The sequence below is a fragment of the Ambystoma mexicanum genome, chromosome 1p (genome assembly GCF_040938575.1).
Source record: "Ambystoma mexicanum isolate Mex_15411 chromosome 1p, UKY_AmexF1_1, whole genome shotgun sequence".
Taxonomy (NCBI): domain Eukaryota; kingdom Metazoa; phylum Chordata; class Amphibia; order Caudata; family Ambystomatidae; genus Ambystoma; species Ambystoma mexicanum.
The window spans coordinates 1,391,539,075-1,391,559,076 of NC_090921.1; positions in this window are offsets into that span (position 1 = coordinate 1,391,539,075).

Sequence of the window (20,002 nt, forward strand, 5' to 3'; positions counted from 1 at the left end):
TGCCTTAACGCAACACTTATAATGGGGCCCCTTGTCTCTTCTTATTCTTACTGTCTTAAACTGCTAGTTCAATTAAGACCTTTTTTGAACACCAACAATTGTGCCATCATTGCTCGGGCTATAATCAGCGCCAAACTTGGACTGTTGCTCCAGCCTATTGCAGGGTATGGGCAAAGGAGAAATCGTCTGATTACAGACAGTGCAAAATAATGCAGTACGGACTGTGGAAGGCTTATGCAGGAGAGATTGTGTCTCTGAGGGCTGGAGGGCCTCCATTGGCTGCCTGTTGCCAGTATCAGCACCTTTCATCATATCCTGATTCCTATTGATAATTTGCCACTGGTCTATCTGTTATTTAGATGTTGTTTGTCTTTTTAGTGCTATTATGCCTGCCGGCCTTGTTTCTGCTCTATACAAATAATGTAGAGTTAAGTACATTGAATAGTAGGTCACTACAGGTAACACCATAAGATGACTCCAGACGATAGATTTTCCTGTGTTTAAGATCACATTTACCCGCTGTCCATTTTCTTCATAAATGGAACTCACGGATGGAAATGTCAGGTCCACTCCAAGGACATTAGACAACGAACAGGGACGTCCTCCTATTCTTCATTACTCATATCTATGGGCATGCAAATGATATTTGCACCCGCCTCTTTCAGTCATGGGCAGCAACTTCAGGTGCACGGAAATATGTTGGTTAGATGAGTTACGGCCTGTGCTTTTACTAGCATTGTCAAGATAAAAATAAATGACGTGGTTGCTGCCCGTCAAGATACGAACACACGCCTGGCCCAGTGCCCGGTAAGTCAAACAATTCAGACTGTCGAATACACATGTAAACCTGTTCCCGTGATGTCCAGGCTCCTTGATAGCGGAGGCTGGGGAAAAAATGTTGGGCACTAGACACCACACCAAGTGCCTTACAGCACAACCTACCGCAGACTCAGAAGTATCTGCTCGGGCAGGAAGAAAAGTTCAAACTCAGGGGTCAAAAATCACATTCCCGCCTGCCGAGGGTCGCAAGACAGATGCCTTCTGTAAGAAGGTCTTAGCCACTGGAGCAATGACTGTGAAAGTGGGCAACACTTTAGCTATCATGGCCCGGTATGACATGGAGCTACGAAACAGAATGGCACACATCCTGGAGCATTTGCGCAAACCGGCTTCAAACAGATTGGAATTTGAGTTGTCCTCCGCAGACGAGGGTGGCCATGCTGCAGAAACTTCCGCATAGATGGTCACAGTAAGGTGTTAGATACTCATTTTGAAGGGGAAAAGCTATTCAGCAGCAAAATAGATGAAGCACTAAACAAACAAGACTAACACCAACCCAGCAAGGTCACTGACATCTCTACAGGCAAGACGTACAATGCTTGCCTTTTGTGGAGCATCAGGTCACTCAACAACCTCTACAAAAGGTGGCAGATTGTACCAGCATAGCTCCTACTACTCATAGGGATTCAGAAAATCATACCAAGTATACAAGTCCATGCAATATAGGAACTCCCATAGACGTAGGCCGAGATCCTCGTCTCAGAGAGAACCATAGCAAAAATAACAGGCATGACTTCAACCCCACAGTGACCTCCACACAGATGCAGGTGGGAGACAACCTCCAACATCATCTGGAACAATGGACACCAACCACGGTGGACTCTTTGGTCCTAGACATAATTCATCATGGACATGTCCTACAGTTCTCCAGAAAACCACCAAACGTACCCCCAAAGCTACAAATGCAACCTAAAGATCCTTCAAGCAGAAGCACAGAAAATGCTCAAAAGACGGGCTATGCAACATGTTCCAAAGAGGCACCAAGGCATGGGAGTTTACTCACACTACTTCATGGTAAAAAAACCACATGGAAAATGGAGGCCAATTCCCGACCTAATCGCTGTGAGACAGCCATCGTATCAAGAGAGACACGGACGCAAATGTTATAGTTTCAAAACCTTTATTTACTACAACGCTGGGGTTGGTGTAATACCTAACTGGCCCTAACTCGAAAGGCATAGTCACCCCAACTGACGTTTCTAAGGGCTGTCGATGTCTGAAAGTCCAAAACTAAAATCTGTCTGTGTCTAAAGCTATGCTTGCCCTCACTCTCTGATAAACTCTCTGATAACATGTTGTAGGAATTCTCTTTAAAGGAAAAATAGTGATTCAAAATGAAATATATACCAAGACTGGTTTCAGGTGGTCTTCTCGCCAGGTGTGGCTTGGTTAGTATCATCAAAGTTTAGCACAATCAAAAAGAAGTTTTTCATCGGCTCTTCTCCACAAAGTTCTTATACTTTGTTCAACAATTGGCAATGTCTTTAGTCCCTGGGGATTCCCTCGCCAAGAGTCACTCCTTCCAAGTTTCAAATCAAACAAAAATAAAACACAGTTTCTTCCAGGCTTCTAAGGGTTCCCTTCCTCAAGCGTATGCCCCCTTGTTTCAACAAATAAAAGTTCACCCTTGTTAGGACTCTTAGGGTTCCCTTCCGCAAGCTCAGGCCCCTTCAGTTTCAAATACAAGTTCAGTTTAACAACACAGTTTCTCTTAGGCCTCTCAGGCTTCCCATCCCCAAGGGTAGTCCTCTTCACTTTTAAATAGAAAGTTCAACTTGTCAAATATGTAGTCACCTTGGTTAGGCATCTTGGGGTTCCCTTTCCTAAGCTCAGGCCCTTTCAATTCCCAAACACAAGTCCAGTTTCAAACATAAAATGTCAACTTGTCAAGATGTGCCTTTCTCTTATTTACAGTTCCTTTCACACACAACCTTCTCATGGGGTAATATCAGAGACTTTAGAAAACGCTAGGTTCTTGGCTCATCGTAAGCACAACCACTCCAATCTTTGGCCCCTCTCTGTATTTCCTGTACTTGCTTTTCTTCAATCCTTTCCTCTTCCAGGTGCTTCCTGCACCCCTTGGCTATCTTCTACTTGGCTGTGCACATTTGCACCTTCTTGGTCCTGTCCTTTCCTCTTCCAGGTGCTTCCTGCAGCTGTTTGTTATCTTTCATGTTGTTGTGCACACTTGCACCTTCTTTGTCTTGCTTTTCTCTCGGCTTGCCGTGCCACTGGCACCTTCCATTTGGGTTCACCTTCTCATCACTGCACCTCTTGCACATTAATTTCTTTGCTTTTGTGCCCCTTACACTTGTCCTTTTCATGCCTCTTGCACACTTGTTTGCTCAATGGTGCTCACTTGCACCGTCACTTCACTTTGGGGTCACTCACACCCTTCTTGTTTACTTTATTTCACTTTCTCGCACTCACTTGTACCTTTCCTTCCCTTTTGGGGCACTTGCACCCTTCCCATTTATCTTCAAGGCTTTTTTACTTTATTTCCGCTCTCTCAGTGCCTCTCTCTTGCTTTGCTTTTACTTTCCACTATCTTTCTTGCTTTCCGCTTCATGCCGCTTGAAAATTCAGCCTTTTCTCCCTTCCTGCTACAGCAAGCCGCATGCTCCAGAGTTTCTCTCACCCTCCCTTTTGAAATTCACTGGGTAGCAATATGCTAGCGAGCGGTCCTCTCAGGGCATATGGTATCGAGGTCAGGGTCTCACCACATGCCCCTCAGACCCCCTTGGGACCGGCATTCATCCCAAGGAAACGAGCACTCATCAAACACGCCAACAGGACACGGGCTGCCTCAATCTGGCTCCCTGGAGACATGGCTCACTAGCCATGCTGCAGCCCCTCACAGGCAATAGGCCAACATCATGGCACGCCGCTCTCCTCTGATCCTCCAGGCTCATCTCCCTTCAGCACCCTGCTCCTTGTCTTCTCGGCTTCATTCAGGATTCACAGCTCGCTCTCCTGCTTTTGCAAAACCACACCTTTTATACTTCAAATAAGAGTCAAGTGGAGTCAGCTGTGAGAAGTCAGTTTGAAATGCCTGATCCTGCCTGACCCTATTAATGGGACAGAGTTCAAAAGGATGGGTATCCCCAAAACAGTGGACCTGGGGAACGAAGTAGTTCAAGAACAAAAGCAGGTGGTCACACGGATAAATACAGAAATTATTCAATTAATGATTGACTCAAGTAGGTGTGGGGAGGAGAAGAGGCTCGTTCAGGTATTAAATTGTATCATCATATTTTATTATTATCAAAAAAATCACAATAGAATAAGAATCATTCACACGATAACATCATAAAATGTAAGCAGTGTATAATAGTCAACATGAAGGTGCTGTCAAAAAGTGCTTAGTGCCAACTACAGGTATCTTGACCATCATTACAAGGTATCAAAATGTAATCAAAACACTGCTTTAGATATATAGATGGAAATGAATTATGTTTATCAGTGTCTGATAGGTTTGCTTATGCACCTATTAATGGGACAAGCTAATGCTAGTAGGTGGCAGTCTTCCATTTGTTTCTCAAGGTGTTTCATATAGGTAATCCTCACTACTTTCAGTTGCCTCTTCTTCTTCCCAGTATTGGTCGAAAATGGGGAGGGGGAGATGGAATGGGATTGCAAATATCTCAAGAAAACTGAGGAGGGGGTTTCAGATGGGAAATGGGGAGAGGGGGAATTGAATCAGGATTGAGGGTTACTTCTATTTACCAGAATATTATTAGGATATTGACAGCAGGGATAGGAACATTCTCTTGCTTTGGTGTACTTAACTCTTTTGCTTCTCTTAATTGGACCATGAATAATGGGCTTTGAATTTGGAGTAACAAGACCTGGATCAGGGCTAAGAGAGTCAGAATACCCCATGAAGGCTTCTGGGACTTCTACCTCCTCTCTTATTGTTCTGTAGATATACTGTGTTTCGCCTGCGGCACCCCCATGAATATAACAGCGGACTCCCCTACCCAGGTGATCCTCCCTTGCTTGTCCACCCACAGGGTTGGGATACAAAATTGATGACTCTCGCCTGGCCACTAGAATAGAGGGTGCTTGGGGTTTACATGGGAGAATACCCCTAGGTTTCTCACAGCACAGATGAATTGACTAGATACCAGCAGATATCATCTACAGGATGCTTATTTTCACGTCCCAGTGCACAAAGCGCATAGGATATTTCTGAGGTTCATGGTAAGAGCCAGCTATTACCCGTTCAAAATACTGCCCTTTGGCTTCTGGTTTGCCCCAAGGCACTTCAAATATGCCTCGCACCAGTAGCAGCATACCTGCGAAGGGAAGGTCATTACATATACCCCTACCTAGATGACTGCATAGTGAGGGCAGCCACGATTGATGCTTTGTCACAGGCAATGACTCACATGGCACAAATGCTAACACATCTTGGATTCACAAACAATTACGGAAAATCCGGCAAGCACCCTCCAACAAGTTTTCTTCGGAGCAGCATTCTCCACCAGGGAATCACTACTTATGGCCATCACCGGGCATAGCGGAATCCATTACACAAATAGCTGCCACATTCCAGTCAAGTAAGTGGCTCTCCATCCGAAGGTGTATGTAATTGGTGGGCACGATGTGATCATGCATACTCCCAATTCTCAATCATAGGCTATACATGAGACCAATGCAGGAGTTTATGGCCGACAGATGGTTGCAAGTGGAGGGAACCTGGGATGGAAAAGTCCAAGTTACACCTCAGTTGGTCCAATTATTGCTTTGGTGGCAAAAGCCTCATCACATATCCTGGGGCATGCTGCTGCAGAAAATGCCCCATCAAAACACCTTGACGGGATGCAGCGCACATGTAGACATGTTGTGCGTGAAAGGCCAATGGACAAACAAGACGCAAACCTACACATCAACAACGTTCCCGAGTTGAAATCGATAGCTCGGGCACTCCACTCCTTTTTATCAGTGCTAAAAGGGTCCACAGTGAGAATATTGACAGACAATATGGCCACTATGTGCTACTTAAGAAAGCTAGGGGCCATCCTATCCAGAACTCTGTCACAAGAAGCGCTAAACCTGTGGCACTGGCCAAACACCAACCACAACAAGCTATAGGCATTTCACCTACCCGGAGTGCAGAACACAATTGCAGACAACCGCAGCAGAACAGGCTAGCAATGCCATGAGTGGGACCTGTGCGAAAGACAGCTAACAAAGGTGTTCAGACAATGGGATGCATCCAGCAAAGACCTTTTTCACCACTCAGATGAACAAGAAATGCAAAACCTTTGCCAGCAGACATCAACAGTCAGATTCACTGGGAGACGCATTCATACTGTCATGGAAGGGCATGTTCACACTTTCCCACCGATCCTTATAATGCACAGAGTGCTCCAGATGATGATGTATCCCTGCCACATCCTCATTACTTCAGCGTGGCCCCAACAGCCATGGTACTCAGATCTCCTCCACCTGTCAGAGAAAGGCCCAATTCCACTTGAGACAGCTCCCAACGTACTGTCACATAGCATGGGTCAGATATTCCACCATGAGCCAGGGTCGCTAAAGCTCATGGCATGTCTCCTGACTTTGCAGAATTCGGGCAGGTAGAAATGCCAGACGACTAGAGGGAAGTCCTACAACTGGCTAGAGCAGTAGCAACCAATACATCCTACAACCACAAATGGATCAGATTCTGCAAATGGTGCACCTAACAACAATTGGACCCACTCCGCAAGCCTCGCAAGTGGGAGTCTTGTCATACACATCTATTGGAGTATATATAGCTGCTATTTCTTGATTCAATAAAAGAAAGGACTGTACTCCACTGTTCAGTGAAAGGATTGACAAGTTTATGAGGTCACCTTTTGAGCCAATGGCGTCAGCTTTTTTAGTAGCCATTACTTTGTTCAGGAGGATTTCTGAGCTGCGAGCGCTGTCGATCAAGAAACCGTGCCTCCTGTTTACAAAGGACAAGGTCATCCTAAATACTAACCCACACTTTATCCCTAAAGCGCCCACATACTTCCACATACATTCCACTATTGTTCTACCCATTTTCTTTCCAAAAGCATTATCGTGAGCGGAGGTAGCCCTAAATTCTCTGGACCTGAAGAGAGCCATGAAATCCTATCTGTATAGAACACGCTCGTTCAGGCACATAGCGCAACTGTCTGTGGGTTTGGTTGATTCAAATAAAGGAAAAGCCACCTCAATACAAGGAATAGCCAGATAGGTTACATCAGCGATCGCGAGATGCCATGAGGAAGCTACGAAACCTCTGAAAGCACATGCACACGCCCATTCCACCAGGACGACTGGGGCATCTGACTGACATATGCAGAGCTGCTACGTGGGCAGTGCCACACACATTCATGAATCCTCATTGCCTAAAAGCACAGGATGCAGTGATGGCCAGAGTCGGAAGAGCCGTCCTGCAGCGCTTGTTCCAGTAAGGTAGGCCTTTATCCTTTACAGCACCATATGGTAAGGAGAACTGCTGTGTCTTCTATTGAAAGCATGTAAATCCATGAAAGATCCAATGCTGGAGAAGGCGTAAGTAGTTTACCAGTACCTCCGGTTCTCCAGCATTGGTATCTTTAATGGATTGCCATGTGCCCTCCATCCACCCCATGTATAAAGGCTACATAATATGTAGTCATTCCGGGGTTAGAATCTGAAGATGGTTTCAGAGTGTGGAGCATCATTATACATAAGATCGCTGTACCCTGTACAAAATCTAACTCCACAGTTTGAGGAAGACCATAAATACGTATACACAAAGGAGGAAGAGTGTAAAACCTTAGTCTAGGAACCACCAGGGGGCGCAGAGATGCACTGACGCTTCTGCACTGGTCTCCTCCAAAGGGCGCCGTAAGAGGGACTTGAGCCCCCAAGACCCCCAGGAGTACAGTGCCGACCCCCCCACGGATTGTTGTTGCAGCGGAGCCCCCGCGGGCCCCAACTCCGATCTTCCGGCGCAGAGAATTCGCCGAGTTCAGGCCTTTGGAGAGAGGAGGGAGAGGGAGCTCCTCCTTCCCCTGTGCTGCGGCTCCGCAGGAACTAACGGAGAGCCGTGGAGGGGTTGGGGCCTGCGGCTTCCTGTGATCCCCTCGGCTGCTAGGGGCCAAAAGAAGAGCCCGGAGGAGTGAAGCGACCGGTGCCTGTTCCCTGCGACATCACCAATCAGAAAGGCAGACTGTGAGTACTTTAAAGTCGTTGTTGACTCCGTCGAGCGAGCAAGTCTCATTGCCTGCACCCCGGCCTAGAGATCGCTGGGGGTGCAGTGTCTGTAGAGAGACGTGGGGAGCCCGACACAGCGAGAGCGCAGGCAAGGCAGGCTGCGGCACCGGCGGTGTAGGCGACCCGACAGGAAGAGCATTTTTCCCGGGTCTGCACTGGCAAAGAGGGCCAAGATGCATGCTTTCGTTTCGGAGCCGCCGCGTGGAGAAGCAGACCAGCGCCAACGTTCTAGGGCTGCTTGAGCAAAATACCCGAGAGTGTGCATTTACGTGTGACCATTTCAGAAGTTTTAGCCGTCCACGGATATTAATCCTCGATCCACAGGCCTCCATCTTCCTCGGCACAGTACTTTGCAGTGAGGGGAAGGTGACAATTAGAGAAATTAAGCAGTTTTGGAAGCTGAAAACAACAGAACAGGTGTAACTTTCATAAATAAGATCTGAAAGCGTAACAGAACAATTTCCTGTGCAATTTTCATTGAGTCAAGCAAGAGGGGCCTGCAGCAGTCCCTTCGTCCCTCCCTCCCTCGTCCGGCCTTCCCCGGACTCTGCTTTTCACAGGTGGGGTGTGACGAAAGTTCGGCGAGTCCCACGTGGCATGAGAGCGCCCCAAGTCAATCCTGACGATTTGCCTCAAGTAACCCCCCGCCTCAACGGAGATTGTAAAGTTAAGGCCGTATACAGAGAAATTCCCCTGGTGCGCGCACCCCAGAGTTGTTGGGGGGCCCAGCGGTGAAACCCGCCGGGTCTGTGGAGTCCGGGGGGAGCCCTTGTGGAGATGGTCGGGGAGAGCCTATGACCTGGAAAGAGGACCTACAGAAATTTCGGCGCCTGCCCCCAAGATCACCAACCTGCCCTGAGATGGCGGCCCCGACGCACCTGGATATGTCTGATACTAGCACGGTCACCAAAGGTATGGCTGCCCTCCTGGAGGAAATAAGAGGCTTCAGAGCAGACATAACGCTATGGTTGGATACCCTGGATAAAAAAGTGGACAATATAGAGGACAGGGCCCAAACGCTTGAAAACAACACAGCCTCGAATGACGTTTTCGAGATGCAATTCGACATGCGCTTATCGGAACTCGAGAGGAGAGAAGAGAAATGCTCCCTAAAGCTTGATGACTTAGAGAATAGAGAGCGTCACTGTAATCTTCGCTTTTTGGGCTTCACACGGCGGGTGCGGTCAACAGGGGCCCCAGGTCTATTCTCATACATTTCCACTACTTCGCGGAGAAGAGCAAAATTCTGGAACTGGCACGTAAGAAGGGCCCGGTGGACTGGGAGGGGGCCCGGATTTCGGTGTACCAGGATCTGTCCGCCTTCACCCTGGCAAGGCATCAACTCTGCTCCCCGCTGACGAAAATGCTCCAAACCAAGAGGGTCCGATACAGATGGGGATACCCTTTTTCACTTTCCTTTGAACTGGAAGGGTACAAATATGCCGTGGTCACGGAGGATGACATTCGTAGGGTGTTGGGAGAACTTCTCGGAGAACCAAACATGGAAGTGGGAGAGCAAGAGCGCGGAAGAGAGCTGGTTGGCCCCGGGGGAATTAAGGCTTCACAGGAGAGACGTAAAGTCCGAGGCCACAGGAAGTTCAGAAGAGTGGCTCCGACATCCCCTGGTCAACCTGACACTTGAGGAACCCCAAGAAGCTTCACGGTCAAGTTTGTTCTTTATGCCAAAGGGGGGAGCACTGTAATTATTTGCAATCTGAACATGACAGGGGGTGGGGGGGTTCAAGTTGTTGTTATTGAAGAGCTCAAGAGCCCGGAGGAGAGAGACAATGGTGGCCTGGCTCAGTGACAGGATGAAGCCGCTGGTCCACCAGGTGTTCAGGGGGGAGGAGGGAGGGGAGAGGGAAAAGTTGGGGTTTGTTCAAGAGGATTTTAGTTGGGTCAAGCCAAGTTTTCTGGTCTGTTTTGTAACTGCAGATTTGTTCTTTGACTATAGCGGGGGGCGGAAGTACTGCGGGAGCACTGGAATTAGCCGTCCCGAGAAGGGAGACACAAGCTTCTACTTCTAATTTTTGACAGTGGGTTCGTTAAATGTGCGGGGGCTCAACTCTCCCACTGAAAGGTTGTTGCTGGTGAGGGAATTTTCAAGGCTCCGGCTCCAATTCTTATTTGTACAAGAAACACATTGGGTTAGGGACAAGTAACCAAAGCTGAGAGATAAAGCCATTGAACAAGTGTATGCAGAGTCCTTCCAGGCTAAGAAACGAGGAGTTGCCCTATTGGTCTCTCCCGGGGCACACTTCGTTCTCAAAGCTCAGAGGTCAGACCCGGAAGGACGATATATTATGGTTAAAGGGGAGGTGAGGGGTCGGCTGTTCACCCTGGTCTGTATATATGCTCCAAATGAGGCGCAAGATGGGGATGATAGAGAAAATTATAGCATTTTCTGAGGGTACTTTACTGGTTGGGGGGGATTTTAACATGGTTCTTTGCCCTGACAGAGACAGGAGCTCGCCCAACCCATGTCCTAATCAGCGCCTCCATAAAAAATTGGCTGAGGCTTTTCAAACAGTTAACGAAGATCTGGGTTTGAGCGACACACACCACACTAAACAAGAAGGAGCTATGATTACGAGCTCCACCGAAGGGCAACAGGGACAGCAGGGACAGCAGGGACAACTTGAATCAAATATGGCACAAGGATGGAATTATGGATATGCTCCCAATTTCAGAGTCATGGTAGGGTTTTCAAGGGGCAGAGGAAGTTTCTGAGGGGAAGAGGGGGTGCATTTGGTGGATTTAGAGGAATGAGGGCTAGGTTTGGTGGACAATGGGAGGACAGTGTGTAGGATCATATAGAGTCCATTGGTGGTCCTGTAGGAGAATGCAATATTTATCACGGGATTGCTGGAGTAGGCCATCATATTTTTATGATACACATGCTAACCCCAATGAACCAGCAAGAAGGTTTGTGGGTTATCCAGTTCCCTAAATGTAGACCCCAAACTTTACCCTGAGTCCCAGGCATTGTGCAACCATAGCAAACATGGGTATGACAGCCCGGAGTCAGAGGCTGCACTGACCTATGTACCACAGTCAGTTGTGTCAGCACAGGCAGCAGTACAGCCATGGGAGAGGAATTATTTGCCTCAAGGTACCGTCTCACATTATATGGGAGCTTGTGTTTTGGGGAAAGCCCTTTTCCGGTACAAATTCATACTAAATTAGGACAGCCCCCAGAGAGCTCTGACATATTCAGTCCTGTCTGTTACTGATGATCTGGAAGAGGAAACCCAGGTAGGTATAATGATAGGCAACCACATTTGTTCATTTATTGTTAATACTGGGGCCACTAAATCTTGCAGCAAGGAAGGTAAGTTTCCCCTTTCAGGTAACATGCTGGACATGTAGGGATTCTCTGGGGCTATTCTGTTGTTTCCATACATAGAGGATTTACCTATCAAGGTAGGTACTCAAGATTTATCAGCTCCTTTGTCGTACTCTACAGATACCCGAATGAATCTGTTGGGCAGAGACTTGTTGAGTAACCTGAATATGAAAATCTCATTTCCTGAAAAGGTATAGTATGTTTGACCCCAGGTTTGTAACACATCAGAACTATGGAACTTTTGCAAGCATGTCATTGGGATAGTGCAACAAGCGGGGTGCCTGTACATTCACATGTGTTTCTTTATGGAGCCATGGCGGTGTTGGTGTGGGTTGCTGGGATTCGGGTTATAGCATTACAAATACCAGCAGTGTTTTTGTTTCGGCCTGCAGTGTCACCAGAGAAAGTGCCAGGTATGGTTGTTAATAAACATCTAGACACTGCAACTGTTAAAAAGAACATGGTGGATCTCTCAGACACTGATGAGGAAAGAGAGGAATGTTGTACAGTTCTGTGCATTTATCCAGCACTATCATTGTGGGAGGTGTCTGGCGAACAATTGTTCAAGGATGCTGAGGACACCGGAGAAATTATATTTGAGATGGGGATACATTGCAAGATAGCGATAGAGCATAGGGTGATAACTCAGACTATGGGGGTCATTACGAGTTTGGAGGTAGCCATGCTGCTATTTGCGGCATGGCTTCCTCCAAACTCGGGTCCGGGTACGAGTTCCTTGAATGAGGAATTACCGGGCCATTCCAGCCTTGGAGGACCTGGTAATTCCTCATTCAATTTACACATCCCATTCCCATTCGAGCCCCCATAGGGCTCAATGGGAATGGGGAGGGAGCTAACAGGCCCGTTAATAACAGGCCCGTTGTTAGCTCCCAGGCCCTTTAGTGGTTCCCGCTAAGGATGGCTGGTTTTACCATCCGGCCTTAGTGGGACCTGCTAAGGGACCTCGTAATGCGGCGGTAAGGGGTTAACGGCACCGGCTTCCTTACCGGCGCCGTTAGCCCCTTACTGCCGACCTCGTAATGAGGCCCAATGTCTATTGTTAGAACCACATCCCCATATTGAAAGGAGGAATTGGGGAAGGTGCCTAGTCACTTATGGACTAGCAATCCTCATGATGTGGGGTTACTCAAAGGCATATGAGCGGTAAAGATAAAATTGAAGCGTGGTGCGATGTTGCCACATGTGAGACCGTCCCCCATGTATAGGGAGGCAGATGAAGGGATTAATGACACCATTCAGTCAGTAATGTGAGGCTCACAACAGAGTTTAGTTTTCTCAAGGGTTGACATTTTATTTTCAACAAAAACAATATATAAACCCTAACTAAACCTACTCTATCAGAGGATTCCCTAACTATTCTATGATCTAAGGTAAAACCACAAAACTATCCCTCACACTAAACAACAAAACATTCAAAGTAAAGCAGAAACAACAGAAATAAGGATTACCAAATAATCAAGTCTTAAATCAGTTCTTGAAAATACTAGAGAAACAAAAAGTCACTCAAACAAAAATTCATGGGTAACAGTCTCTTCTTTGTTGTATGAAAAGCTTCCCTTTCAAAATTCCACAAAGAAAACAGCACCAATGGTAATCCTGGATAATGTTCAAAACCAAAACGTACCACTTTACTTTGATAACAACTTTACTTTTGTAACTTCTGCAGCATCTTGAATGACATTTGTCAGGATGCATCTCTTAAGGGAGTTGCTCTCTCTGTGGCAACTTCCTCCTGCCAATAATACTGCAAAAGCAGATTTCCTTGCCTCACAGACTGCTTCTATTTTAACCTCACCAAAATGCAGATGTTCAGACAAAATTCTAGACAACCACAGATCTACTTCTTCTGCTGCAACTTGTTATTGTGGAAATGTGTTAGGCAACCTAAACAAGAATCTTTGACCTCTACAGGTTGGCAATACACTCTTCTTTCCTCTACTACAAAAATGGGCAGCCTCTTTGCCTCTCCTCTAAGTCTTATTGCTACCACAAAACCTAATGTGAGGCTTCCATTCTTGACCTTTTCAGCCATCCTAATTAGGTGAGTTGGTATTTAACAATGTGTTTGTCTTCTTCCTTTGGCCTCTGGCTGTCATTGTTCTCGGTTTCTTTTTCCTCCCTGGCAACCGGCAGCCTTCTTTGCTTCATAATTTGAAAATTAGGGACAGTTTTTTCCCAGTTTTTTCTAAATTTTCTTGTCCCTTGCCTTCACAGACTCATTCAGTGTGATCCGTTCCTGGCATGGCCTATATATTCCTGGACTAATTCAAAGGATGTTGGGACCAGCCTTACTGGTTGAAATAATGGTAATTATCAGTTCTTCCGGTTTTGTTTTGAGGTTTTTCTGAACTTTGACAGAAGAAGTTCTCATTACAGTTTGTTACAGATCTCCCTTTTAATTTGCTGTTTTTTGTTTTTTCTATGTATTTTTTCTAAGTTTGAATATTGGTGTAGGTTTTCAGCTTGCACTGCTGGTTTTAGAATTACTTGACAAATTGCATGCGTCAAACACCAAGTGGCAACCACCTTGAAGGGAGTGCGCCGTCCTGATGAAGACGGCATCAACTGCAGTACAGTTAGATGCTCCATACCGCTGAAACTACTGTTAATTACTAATGTTAGGTTGACTCCAGTCTATTCTGTGGTCCCGAAGCTTGAGTAGTCGATGAACGGCACCCCATTGTCAACTTTGTTCAAATTATTACTGGTCGAATGTATATTGCTGTGATTTTAGTTAATTTTCCGCAGACGCACCTGTGACCACTGGTCCCCTTCTGAGTGATCTCCTTCACTCACTCGGGGCTCCAGGTGATCCAGCTGCGTGCGAGCGGTTTGGACTGTTTAGACGGTTTGCCTCAAAGGGTAGGATAAGCACTTTAATTGCTACGCACTTTACTCTTATACAAATAATCTAATATTTGATATTGACTTATGCAGATGTAATGTGCACTTTTTACCTACTGTTGAAATAATAAAATGATTACAGTTTTTTTTAAAACATGTCTTTTCTGTGTTGATCTGTTGTGCCTGTTTTGGGTTTTCTTTGATTATTGTCTGTTTTTTCCTCATGCATTAAGTTGTATTGTTCCGCTTGACATGACCACTGTTTGAATATTATTTATACTTCCCCCTCTGTCAGCGATGAAGGGGTTACCCATCTTCCATTCTACTGCTACCACAAAACCTGCCTTAGCTTCTAACTGCCACAGTTTCAGCTTCACAGATTCTTGATTAGTTATTATTACAAGCACCCAGCTCCCTTCCCCAGCTTCATGTACACCTTCTTGTCTCCAGGGTTTTCCCCAAAGCTGCAATACCACTCTCCCAGTCTTATATAACTTTGTCACCCTTGTATCAGAGGACTCTGGGGTTGTATCCACTTCATCCACTTCAAGATGAGGTTCAGTTCTTAATTTGGCAGGTTTCCCTTTTGGAAGGTTCTCTTTCCTGGCTTGAGTAATGCGTGTTCTACTTGTGAGTTAAACAACTTTGCAATAATGTTTGTTTAGAATGTTACAAGTGTCAGGGTTCACATCAAAATCAGATTTAGGCATACACAATTTCTCTTTGATGGTAAACTCCAACTTGCTACTTGCGTTCCCTTTAATTCAGACAGCTTTCGTCTTTGACAATTATCAGGAAACACAAGGCTGTGTATGCAACCTCTCTGAAGTGAAATATTCTTGTAACTCTTTGGGAAAGTCTGCCACAACTTATGTGGTTTAATTGTCTAGAATAGTTATGTTTGAAATGGCTAGTGTGGTTCTCCAACATGGAATCCAGTGACAACTCTATTTTGAGTCCCTGCCCCTGCATGGTTTTTCTGCACATGGTATAGTCCTTTTTCCATGTCCTCGGTCCCGCCGCAGCCGTGAATTAGGGTGCCATACTATCCTTTTATAATCCGCTTTAATAATTGTAATTTTATATGCGAGCTACTATACTACGAGGGATATATTGAGCACGAAATAGTTGAGTTTCCATACTGGCATTATTGTTCTGTACATTTTATAGTCATAGTTGCATGACTATGCCCCCGAATTGGCCGTGAATTAAGATTCTAAAAATATAATTCAAGCCAAAACTTGGAGAACATTTATCAGTGATAAATATCAACTGCCTGCTCGATTTGAAAAAGCTAATTATGTAATGCCATCCTACTCATTACTGAAAACACTTAAGTGGTCTGTTTTGGATATTGAATGGGCCATTAATAGACTGTCCAACTTGCGGCACGGGTCCAGATGGCATTCCATCATGTATTTATAGGGCAGATCGAGCATTTTGGGCCGAGATTTTGAAAATTAAGATTGATAACATTATTAGCACAGCAATTCTGGCAGAATCATGGGTCCCTTCAATTTTAATTCCAATCTTTAAAAAAGGTGACCCCACCAAATCAGAAAACTATCGACCAATTTCTTTAATCGATGCCGCAGCTAAGGTTTTTTCAATTCTTATCTTAGCAGATCTTGAAAATATTTGGCATCACATAATATATATTGAAAATTTCAAATAGGCTTTAGACCATCCATGATCACTATGCTGAATGCCAGTCATGGCTCATCTGTTAGCAGGGACAAAATCAAAAGAACTTAGTCCAATATACATAGCTTCGATAGACATGACTGCAGCATTTGATACTGTAGTGCGCAATATTCTATGGTCAAAGATGTCTAAATTAGGCATTCCAGACTACTAGATTTATTGGATTGCAAAATTCCATTATAACACATCGTACAGGATTCAAATTACTCAAGGGGGAGCTGTTACGAACTCTGTAAGGTCATTTCTAGGTCTTAAACAAGGATGCAATCTGGCGGCAACGCTGTTCAATATATAAATGTATGATATGGGTGATATTTGGAAGATCTGTAACACGTTTGTTAGCCGTTTATGCTCCTTAAGGCTACTTTGGATAGCCTTCGCAGATGGCATTGTGTTGTTCGACCTGACCCCGGTAGGCTTGCAAAAGAAGTTGCAGCTTTTTGCTGATTTTTCATTTCATCATAATTTGAAACCAAATTCCACAAAGACCCATATAATGGTGTTCGATGCGTGCAAAAATCTCAAAACATGTGTATGGAAAATCGATGGGGAAGTAACATCGCACCCTCTTGAAATTACTTATCTTGGATGTAGGCTAAGTAACACTTCTTCTATAAAATCATGGGTTGATTACCTACAATCCAAGTCAAGAACATTGCTAAGTCAAATGAAAATTATTTATGCTAAATATTGATTGTACATTTTCTTTGATTCCGTTATTGGAATCTATGGCCTTAAAGGTGAAACCAGTACTTCTATACTCTTTGGATATATGTTTAGTTAGCATTAATACACAGCTTAATATTTTACAAGGGTGTCTATTAAAATCTGCTCTTTGCCTTTCTGCCTCCATCCCCAACTGCATTATTCGTCATGAGTTGGGAATTATATCACTCTCTTGAAAATGGGATTGGAGAGCACTATCTAATTATAGTAAAATTCTTGTTCCATCAGATAATACCCTCTATCAAGACTTGCATCAAACAACAAAGGGCTGTAGTTCACAATCTTTTATGGCCTATAATACAAGGATGCTATTAATTTTGGATGCAATTGGGGTTGAACCGTGTAATTTATATTTGCGTCCTGGTTATGTTGAAAAAAACCTTTTTGAACGTGATTGGTCCATGACCTTAGATGAACTCAGCAAGTACCACACATATAAATAATATGCTAAGTTCACTCGTAAAAGGGATGGCTGTTGCTCCTACTTAGCAATTCTTCCTTGTAAGATCGCATGCACGTATTACATGCATTTTAAAATTAATCAACTGCATACGTTGGAAAGAACAATACACTGGGGTCAACTTAAGGACAGGTGCAAGACTATGACTTGTAGATTTCCAAATTGCTCTGAACCAGAGGAAACGCTAAAACATCTCATACTGGCATGTCCTTACTTCAGTGTACCAAGAACTACCCAGTTAAAGTGATTTTTCAATAGTGACTATGCTGATTACATGGACTCAATGTGGAATCGGATGATCTCGGTCAAAGGAGAACCTTAATTTTTGCTTTAGTTGCATTCTTAAAGCTGATTGAAAATGAAATATCAATTTAGTAAATTATTGTCATTATTTTATTATGAAGTTTGTTTCTTTTAATTGTACTATAATGATTTTTTAATTTTAATTGAAAGTTTGTTTTGTAAGGGTTTATATTAACCATAAACAAATTAAAGATTTTTTTTTTTTAAAAGAAGTGATTCCTGCAAAAAGCTCATTAAAAAAGTGGGTCCCATTGTCAGACGTCAAAACTTTGCATATACTCTACGATGGGAATACCTCTGCACCACAAATTTTGACACTGATTTAGCATCAGAGTGTACACAGGGTCCCGCCTCAAGCAATCTAGAGAATGGACAAATGACAAAGATGAGAAAAGGAAAATAACTGTGAAAACAAAGTGAAAATATTGAGGCTGTGTTCACAATGCCTTAACATTGTTAATAACAGACTGGAATGAACTGTTATTAACAATGTTAAGGCATTGTGAATCACTAACAACACAATGGAAAAGAAGTGGATTAATGAAATGATCAGCTTTTGTAACTTCTTAGTATGTCTATATATCTTTTAGATATTGCATTAGAGAGTGAATGTATGGATGCATGATTAGTAAAATGTATTTTAAGAATTGATTAAATTAAAATACGTCTACGTGTTTTTTATACAAATCTAAATAAAATGAATATAATGATTTGAGCATTACATTCTTCTGACCACCTTCTTCAGTCTCTCTCGTTCTCCTGGTACCATTTTCGTTATATTACATGGTTCTACCTCAAGGTATCAATGAAAGTTGAGGTTCCCACTTTGGGTTTGTTGAAATAAAATCTGACCAAATTGAGTACCATTTCCAAAACAATCAAATGCCTGACATTACAGTAATTGCTGTAGGACAACAAACTGGTGATGGGAACCGCTCGCCCTTCCTTCCAGTTTCAAGTGGCATTCCACACTGGAAGGAAATACCTTGAAATGTCATGCCAATCCCCAATCTGAAAATTCAAGTCATGTAGTCAAAAGTGATGATAAATAAGCTCAAAATTTGGCTGACATTCAGAAAATGAGAGAATAGCTTTTCCTCCCTATTCAGTTAAATGAGAGGAGGGAGCCTGTACTCGCTAGAGTGTGCCTGAATAATGGAAAAAGCTTCATCAGTGAAGCGTTCAGGAAACTCTCAAAAGATCCCACCATTCCCACATTTAAACTGATTGATAAGTGGGAAATGGGCCGTGAAACTCCCAATTCCAAACATCTCCTGCCTAGGAGGTGTATGCTAAAAATGTCCATAGGTGATGAAAACATAGAGCATAATTGTTGGCTTGTGTGAGATGTCCCTGCTGCATTCTATTTAGGCAGTGACATTCTCAATAGGTTTGCAATTAAGTTGGACCTTATAAATTACAAGGCCTGGTCCAGACTGGGGGGCAACCCCATGGGCTTTGTTGATTCTGAAAAGGCATTTCAGTCAGCTCAATTGCTACCGTATGTGGTTGAAGTTCAAATTGGAGAGGAGGTCACCATACCAGGATTGACCCGACAATTCCCACTTGACTTAAAAATTAAGAAAGGACAGAAACTTCAAAATCCAGATGCTTATGTACACCTGAATGCCCATCTTCAACAGCAGGGGTTGGGGTTAAACCCAACATCATTAGTTAACGTAGAACACAACACCATTCCAATATTGGTGGATAACAGCGACCCTAGGAGTATCACTCTGGGCACAGGCACCATTACTGGAATGGCGGTTGATGACCAGCATTTCTCCATTGACTTAAGGAATTCAATTATAGGACCAATTCCCAATGACTGCTATGACTGTGACGATGACATGCCGCCAGAAAGGATCTTCACCTGGCAAGGGGTGAATTTCCTGGTTTACTCTTCCTGCCCTTACAGTGGGGGGGGAGTGACCTGTGACATCAGGAAGTATGAGGTGATATTCCAGGTCCACAATGACTGCCTCTCCTACCTGAAACCCTCTGTCCAGGTTAACACCCTCACCAGAGATCTCTCTACACAGCTGGAAGAGGCTGCTGAGATTGTGAAACCTGAGGTCTTTCCAGGCTTCAGACATATGGTTGAAGAACAGGTCAACCTCACTGATGCCTGTGAGACCGAGGAACAAAAGCAAAGTTGAAACAGGTGTTTTTAGATTTTCAAGATATCTTTGCTGTGGACTCTGACGACTGCAGTCGGACCGAGATACCTCAATTCCCAAGGACCCTGGAATGACTCCTGTATTCATGAAGCAATATCGCTAGTCTCTCGCGTATATGGAGTCCCATACAGAAATTATATAAAACCTAGAGTCCCGTGAGATAATTCGCCCAGTCCACAGTACCTTTAATAATCCGGTACTGGGGATTTTAAACCAAATGGCCAATGGAGATTTTGCGCAGACCTTGAGGAGCTGAACAAATGGGTCCACATGTCCTGATGGCCTCTTCCCTACATTGACCAGGGACTGGCCCAGATACGGGAGTCAAAGGTGTACACCACCATTGACCTGACC